The sequence below is a fragment of the Mchenga conophoros genome, linkage group LG3 (assembly GCF_057382185.1).
Source record: "Mchenga conophoros isolate Kocher_MC1m ecotype Shallow Benthic linkage group LG3, M_conophoros_male_GT1.1, whole genome shotgun sequence".
NCBI lineage: Eukaryota > Metazoa > Chordata > Actinopteri > Cichliformes > Cichlidae > Mchenga > Mchenga conophoros.
In genome coordinates this window covers 85,168,810-85,176,691 of record NC_140528.1, presented here as the reverse complement: position 1 = coordinate 85,176,691, position 7,882 = coordinate 85,168,810, and the positions used below count along the sequence as shown (strand labels likewise).

The window sequence follows — 7,882 nt, the reverse complement described above, 5'->3', positions numbered from 1 at the left end:
AATAAGATATATATATAAAAAAACCCTCTTTACATCTGCTAATGAAAGTGAAAATGAATGAAAATAAAATGCTAGAGAAAGGGCTGTGTGGAGAGCTGTTATAAATGCATGATCTGTTGATCTGTTAGAGTTTAAGTTGAGTTTAAACTACATACATCTTATGTAATACTCAATACAAATACACTATGAACACCTTCATCTTGTTGAATTTAATATGCTGTGTGTATTATATTCTGACAAGATGAAATGTAAATGTAACTGATTTTGTTCAATAATGAGTTTGAGTGGGTTTTATTTCTTTTATGTCATTTTTGATTTCGTTGTTAGTTATTATTTTGTTTTGTTTATGACTTTGAATAAATAAAGTTTGGAGGAAAAAACACCAGTGGTTGTTATCCTGCTGGGATTTGTGGTTCATTAAATACTTGGTGTTGATTTTTAAATTCACTTCTGGAACCTTATGAAGTGGAGTCAGCTTTGGATACCATGGGAACCATTGGTGCATCTCTCAGAGTTCAGTGAAGGCAAGCATTAAGCAGGACCAAAACAAATGTCCCTCACATGCCAAGGGTAAGAAAAAAACTGGTGGTCAGTGGTAGTTTTAGTAAATCAAAGGACATTCAGTGTTTTTTTTTCCTTTTAATTGTGTTATTTTCAATTGAATTCATGTTTCAGGTCCAGTTTATCTTTAAAACTAGGGACAAACACGAGACGAAATGTCTGTAAATTTGTAGTATCTAACTTGATCATCTTTCTTATTGCTACTTTAAAGTATTTAATCATATTTTCAAGCTAAATTTTAAAGGTACATATGTTGTTTTTCATTTATGTGCTTGGATGAGAAGTCTTAACATCATTGTTGTTTTTAAGGCAGTATTTGGATAATTTTTCTCTAAACTTATTATCTTTATGTTTGTCAGAGCTGATTCACTGAGTAACACCAGCAGCCAAATGCTCACAGTGGCAGAGGTAAGTCACTTTAACGTGACACATTAGATAAGGAAGAGACATGGCATTCCAAGTGTAACCCACCTAAAATTGCCTCATGAAAATTAACTGCTGATCCCGAGGAATGCCAGGTAGGTGGCACTATGAGATTATGTAGTGCTTGTGAATTTAAATAGCGAAGGAAAACGACGTTAAGGCTGTATCCCAATTCGGGGTCTGCAGCTTTAAAGTACGCAGCCTTAACGGTCCTCAAGGTCCGCGTACTCAAAGACCGTTAAGGCCGGAAGTGCGAGGCTTGGAAACGTTTCATACAGCTTTGTTTGACAGAAATGAAGGAGAACATATTTTGTACATTTGTTTCTACATGAGCTCTGTGTGATTTGATAAGAATCTGAGGCTGAGACCACAGGACTGTACAAACATGATTGTTGGGCTTCATTTCTGTACTGAACAGTCATTTTAAGATTAGCTAGTAAATAACAATTAGATAGTGTTGTTCATGAGACTAAAATCATCTCACTTTGGTAATGTAACTATAATATGGCCAATATTATAGTTATTATATTAATCATTATTAGTTATTACAGCAGTGAGTTTGAACTCTGTGTCAAATACTGAGCTTCAGTAAAGATTCAAGTTGCAGTTATTTATTTATATCACCTTAAATCTTCACTCAAAGACAAGTATCTGTTACAGTGTATATATAGATGTATCATACATAAGAGACAAATGTTGTTCTTTTAATGTGTTGGCATTACTAAATTTGGCTCAGTGCTTACATATATGTGTAAAAAGAAAATGTACGAGCTGTGATAACTGTTTCTGATAGAATGAAGAGTAGACTTTGCTGCTCTTAACTTTTTACTGTCCACTTTCTGCTGTGAACAAACAAATTTCCTATGTGTGGGACTAATAAAGGTTTATCTTATCTTATCTTATGTGAAGGTGAAAGGTAAACTTCACAGTGACATAAAAATGTTCCCAAAGGGGCCAGGGGAACAGTTAATTTAGCATTTTTGGCATTACAGGTACAGCCAGGATATATTTTTACTTACCTTTCACTAAAATTGCAGTTTCCCTGCTGACTCCAATTATGGAATCAGATGGGGAAGCACAGAGTTTCCGTTGTTGAATAGTGGGTTTGTGTATGCATTTGGTGACGTGTGAACAGGATTACTTTGCTTACTTGTAAATAGCCTGTTTAAGTTACATATAAATGGGTAAAAAACATGTATAATTAATATGCAAAATATTGTTGGGGTAATGAGCATGCTGACTGCATCAAAACATCTTCTGACTACAAACACGTTTTTCATCCCTCACCTGGCGGGAGGAGTTTATGAAAGAAGGACACAACAACTCTTCAGTAATTTCCCATTTCCACTTTTTCACAACACCTCAGTCTTTGTAAGGAGGAAGTCTATCAGATCAAATGGTTGTAGATTGTTGTTACTCTGTCCATCTCTTCTTTCTCTTTATATACAGACCGGGAAAATGCAAAGAAGACCTCACCATAAGAAGGGGGTAGATTCAACTGAAGAACAGCTGGATCTGCGCACAAAAGTTCACACCAAACGATACCTCTGTGAGCAGTGTGGGAAAATGTTCAAAACACTATTAAGTTTGAAGGTCCATCAGCGTCTGCACACTGGACAAAAACCCTATTCTTGTGATCAGTGTGGCCAGAGCTTTGCCCAGTTAGTTCATCTTCAGGTGCATCAGTTTGGGCACAGTGGAAAAAAACCATTCCTCTGTGAAGAGTGTGGAAAGACCTTCACTCACCGAAGTCCTTTGAAAAGACACCAATACACCCACACAGGAGAAAAACCATTCCCCTGTGATGAGTGTGGAAAAAGGTTCTCTCACTTAGGGAACTTGAAAATGCACCAGCGTATTCACACAGGAGAAAAACCATTCCCCTGTAATAACTGTGGAAAACGCTTCGTCCAAGCAATTCATTTACAGAAACACAAGTGCATGCCACAGGTGTAGGAAGCATCCTGCCCTACATCGGCACTTCCACAAATGTTTATCAACCCATTAAAATAATTTGCAAGCATATTAACATGTTGTCATTCTAATTTCATTTTCAAATGAAAGCCAATGACAGGGAGATATTTTCTTTCTTTTCTAAGTGCATGTCTCATGTGTCTTAGTTATTGCTTCTTTTGATAGAGTTTTCAGATGCACTGATCAAAGCTTCACTCTCTGCAACTTGGCAGAATTGTGAGGATTTTGTTTGACTAGAGGATTTTGTGCTGCAATTCTGGATGAGGTGCTGACAAATTAATTATCAGACAACTAACTGAACCAAATGTTTACATTTTCCCCTTGCACTGTCTCTGCTCTGCTCCAAATGAAGATGCTCTAATTCTTTTTTTTTTTCATTAAACCTGACTCGAGTCAACACTCACAGCCTGATAACTGGCTTTTCAAGCTCTGAAGTTTGGTGTTGCAGATCTCTCGGCACACCTCAGCCTGGGAGAAAAGATTTGCATTCCTCAGGTGAAACCATGCGTGTTTATTGTAGTAACACCTAATTTTCTGCTGAAGGATGGCCTCAAGAAGTGCAAAGGTCTTAAAACTGTACCAGTGGAATTAGTGTGTTACAGGTGCCAGATATCCTTACAGCTGTTTCTGTTCAGACGTTTACTGTAAGCCACGAACGTCCCAAACCACAAACATGGATGCCTAAATATGATTGAAGATTGTGCTCGTACATGAAAGCATACTCTCTGAATATTACAACATCAATCTCATAACTGCCATGGAAACAACACAGGGGCTATTATTCGTATGATTACCGAGCTGGAGCAGATCGGTGGATGCTTAGATGAATGGGCAAGTAGAAGGATGCATGGTGTATTATATGTCTAGTGGGTATGTGTTAACAGATGGGATTGCAAAGCTTAGATGAGTCCCTTGAATTGGTTTGTCATAATATCGATAGCTGAGGATAGGCACAGTGATGCTGTTTATTGATTGGTTTTGGCTAGATCAGGGGTCGGCAACCTTTCTATCTGTTAAGAAATATACTCTAAAACACTTCTTCAGTAAAGACTCAAAGAAGAGAAACACACAGAACTTCTTGCTAGCAAGGGCAGTCTCCAGAACAGACTCGCACTGAGAAACTGCCCCGGTCTTTATTTATATGCTTCAGTGGGCGTTTGTTCCATACATTGAAATGTGGAGCTGTACGTGTGTGTGGTGTGTGTAGTGTGTGTGGTGGGTCAGAGTGTGACCCCATAAATGACTTCCCTACACCTGCTGGTCTCGAAGTCCAGCAGTTCATCAAACCAAAAGGCACTTAGACTAAGACAGATATAGCTACGTTAATTCTACCGTAAAACAATAAGACAAGGTACGACCTCTCCCATACTCCTAGGATGTGGGTGTGAACACCCTGGAATGTTACAGACATTCTTTCAATATGCCACCAACTATATACTTCTAAACACAAATGATTACATGCAGTATTCTACCATATGCAAACTTATATCATTAAAAGATTATACTGACTACTAAGTACAATTTTCCTATTGACACTATCTAAAAGCCATCTAAAATTTTCTCAGAAGTCAATGTGCCATATGATGTATTAGCAATAAATTTAATAATGCTTTATATTAACAGTCACACACTATATAAAACAACTTTATAGAACTATATTTGTTCGTAGATGTTGGTGTTACACCCCTGAAAACAGGGGGGAAAGAATTACGAGAGTGATTATGACTTGCGTCTCTCATGCAGTAGTTTATTGCGGAGAGGAGAACACGCGAAAGCCCTCTAGTGGAGAATAGAGACACTACTAATCGATCCCAGAAAAGGCTTACTAGCCAATCACTGATGTATAGATTGTAGTTCTCTTAAGTAACATGAAAGCAATTAATATAACATGAAAAATAATAAACTCTTAACCATTTTCTTACCATATTTACATTATTTTCGTCCTCATATCAACTGATATGAATTTGTATTAACTGAACAGCATATGCAGTAGTCCTTCAACCTGTCACACTTGCAGCTATCAGCGAATAGTTATCAGCTATTTTGAAACAAAAAAATACACTTTTTATCCATAACAAGAAATCTATAACAGCAAATGAACTGTACAGCAGAAAATGCAAATGCTATTTATGGTCTCCTCACAATAATGATAAGAAAAATAAACTGGGCCAATATGGCATGTTGGTTAATACAGAGATACACATGTTAATGTGATCTCTGGTCTCCCACTCAGAGACACAGGTCTCCGAGTGTCCAGCATCCAGACGGCTGCCTAAGGACACTCTTCATGTGAGAGAAAATCTGCTCACACAGATATGTAGAGCCAAATACTGTCAATGAGGCCTCTGCAATGTTCTAAAGACAGTTAAGCTTGTCAGGTAGTGATGTCCAGCAGGTGAAAATGCAGCTCCATGAACACACACAGCTGTGGATTCCAGCTGCGTTCGTAGTTCTGCAAACTTCGACCCCCACAGAGTCGAGCTCTTTAGTTCAATCAGCTGCATTTGGATGTCCTCTGTGTCCAGCCAGTTAATGCGGGACAAATCCAGCTGCTCATTAAAGCTTTCTGATGAGAGCATGAGGGTGGGAATGGATGTTTGTGTCTGTGTGTGCCTGTATGTCTGTGTCTATATGTCAGGTTGGGTATCAGACGCCACCTCTCTGGGGACACCTCAGGCCCTCCAAGGTTTGGAGGCCTATCTCCACCCACCACCACTTCCCCTGCCGGTGGCGGACTCCCTCAGGTGTCGGTGTGTTGGTGGTTCTTTGTGTCTGGGGGTGGGCGTCCGGGTACACACCGGCTCACTCCTTGGCGGCCGCTTGTCGGGGCCTGGGGCCTGGGGCTCGCTCGGGCCCCTTTGGAGGTGGGGTGCCCCCGGCCTCTCGGCCTGGGGCTCGGTCACTCAGGCGCAGCTGGGGGCCGGCGGAGCTCACGGGCGCGTCACTGCAACTCCCCCTGACTTCTGCTCCGCGGCTGCTGGGCGAGCCCTCATCTGGGACTCTCCTCAGCTCTTACTGGAACAGTGGCGCGGCTGCCCCTCTGTTGGTCTTCCATGGTCTCTTGTGTTCTGGGGGCCTCTGGATGTCTGGAGTTTTGATCTCCTCCATACCCGCTTCACACCCTGGAGGACGGGGCTGTGGCCCCCCCACACTCCCTAGCAGATCATTACATGGAGAAACCTTTGGAATGCAAGCATGCTGATCCACACAGGTATGCACACATGGGTATTCACAGACGCGGACTAAAGCTTTCTTGGCTGCTACCTCAAAGCACGCTGTGCGCTGTCTATCTTGCGTGCTGCACAATATCGTTTATTATTTAGTAAATATTGATATCTATGGCTAGCTAGTTTATTGTGATGGTGCTTTGTTTTCTCTATTATTATGTTGCTCTTTGTTGTTTGCTGTCTCCTCTGTTTGTTTTTTTTGTTTGTTTTTTTTTTTCTCCATACAGGTGACCCAGGAGTTCTTTTTTTTTTTTCTCTCTCTTCCCCCCCCTTCTCACCGTCTCTTCTCCCCTTTGGTTTTCTTTCTTTCTCTCCCCCTCTTTCTCTCATTCATTCCCCCTGTCCTATTTATTTAAAAAAAAAAAAAAAAAAAAATGACAAAGGATGAACTGAAGCTCTGCCATCACGTAATGTCGCATACTGCTGTTTCTGATGTCATTTAAAAGAAAAAAAAAAAAAAAAAGCTTTCTGATGTGATTTGAGAAGAAAACATTGGTCCATACACCTGAAAGTCCCGAAAACACATTTTGAATTCTGTCTCGAGTCTACAGATGTATCCGTGTATTTCCGTGGTGCTGATGCTGCACTGAGCTGAAAGCTCCTGAAGCATTTGAAGTGTCGGAATGTGGAAATTTCAACATTGCTTGAAAAAACTGCCAGCTAGCAACGTCCCTCTTATTTTTAGCCAATTACAAGTTGAATCTGGTAGTTGGGCTTGTTAGCTAAGATACTGTCATTAAGAAGCGGCACAACTAATGTGTCTATGCGAGCTAATTTGCGATGTGCACCGCTGGCCCGGCCATTTATTTTTTAATGCACCTTCTCAGATTACTTCACTGCGTGTCGTGCCCAGGGCTGGACTGGGACAAAAAAAATCGGCCCTGGCATTTTGACTAGAGACCGGCCCACCAGGTATTAAAGCTATAAAGCCTTTGAATGAAAACAAACGCTGTTGTGACAGTGATGTACAGTCTTGTTGGTATATGTATGATATCTATACATTTTACATTAGATAAAAACTGCGATTTGATTATCTTAAGATAATTATTTATTAAAAGCTAGACATTTTAAATGAGAATAAGAAAAAAAAGTATTTCTTTGTGCCCTCCTTTCCCTGTTAATGCCCTACCTGGCCCCCTGGCAACACTTTGCTAGACCCGCCCCTGTACACATAGCCGTCAGCTACGTACAAAATGTATTACCCTGCTAAAAGAGTTCCCTCATCTTTTAAGACAGAGCTTCCCAAAGTGTGGGGACCGCCCCCTAGGGGGGGGGGGGGGGGGGGGGGGGGGGGCGCAAAGCCATGGCAGGGGGGGCGCGGTATGAAAAGGAAAAAGCAAAAACAAAGAAACAATGCTTGTACACTGCTAGCACGGGGCGCCCACACAAACGCAAATCAGGAGATGAAGCATCGCTGAATATGTTTCCAAACCAACTTCATTCTAAGCCAAAGACTAGAAAGCATATCTTCCCTTTGGCTTCACCTGCACAAGTGCCAAGGTAGGTCTCCCCTGCTTAATTGGTTTTACCTTCGTCGTGAGCACGCGCTGGGCTCTCCAAATTATGGACAAACAGTATCCCACACTCTTGATTTTTAGTTCACAAACACTTCTTGTAATGACTAACTACTCCTGACATTTTGGAGATGTTAGCTCTTTATACAGTAAAGTTACAGTGGGATAGTCAAGATTAACAGT

The 7,882-nt window shown here is 40.8% G+C and overlaps 1 long non-coding RNA gene across 1 annotated transcript; it reads left to right on the top strand.

The window, feature by feature from the left end:
- Positions 1-93: 93 nt before the first annotated feature.
- On the top strand, positions 94-2,984 carry LOC146581224 (uncharacterized). Its single transcript, XR_014891703.1, has 3 exons — positions 94-570; positions 921-969; positions 2,434-2,984. It is a non-coding gene; the product is annotated as an uncharacterized LOC146581224 (long non-coding RNA).
- The last annotated feature ends 4,898 nt before the right edge of the window (positions 2,985-7,882 follow it).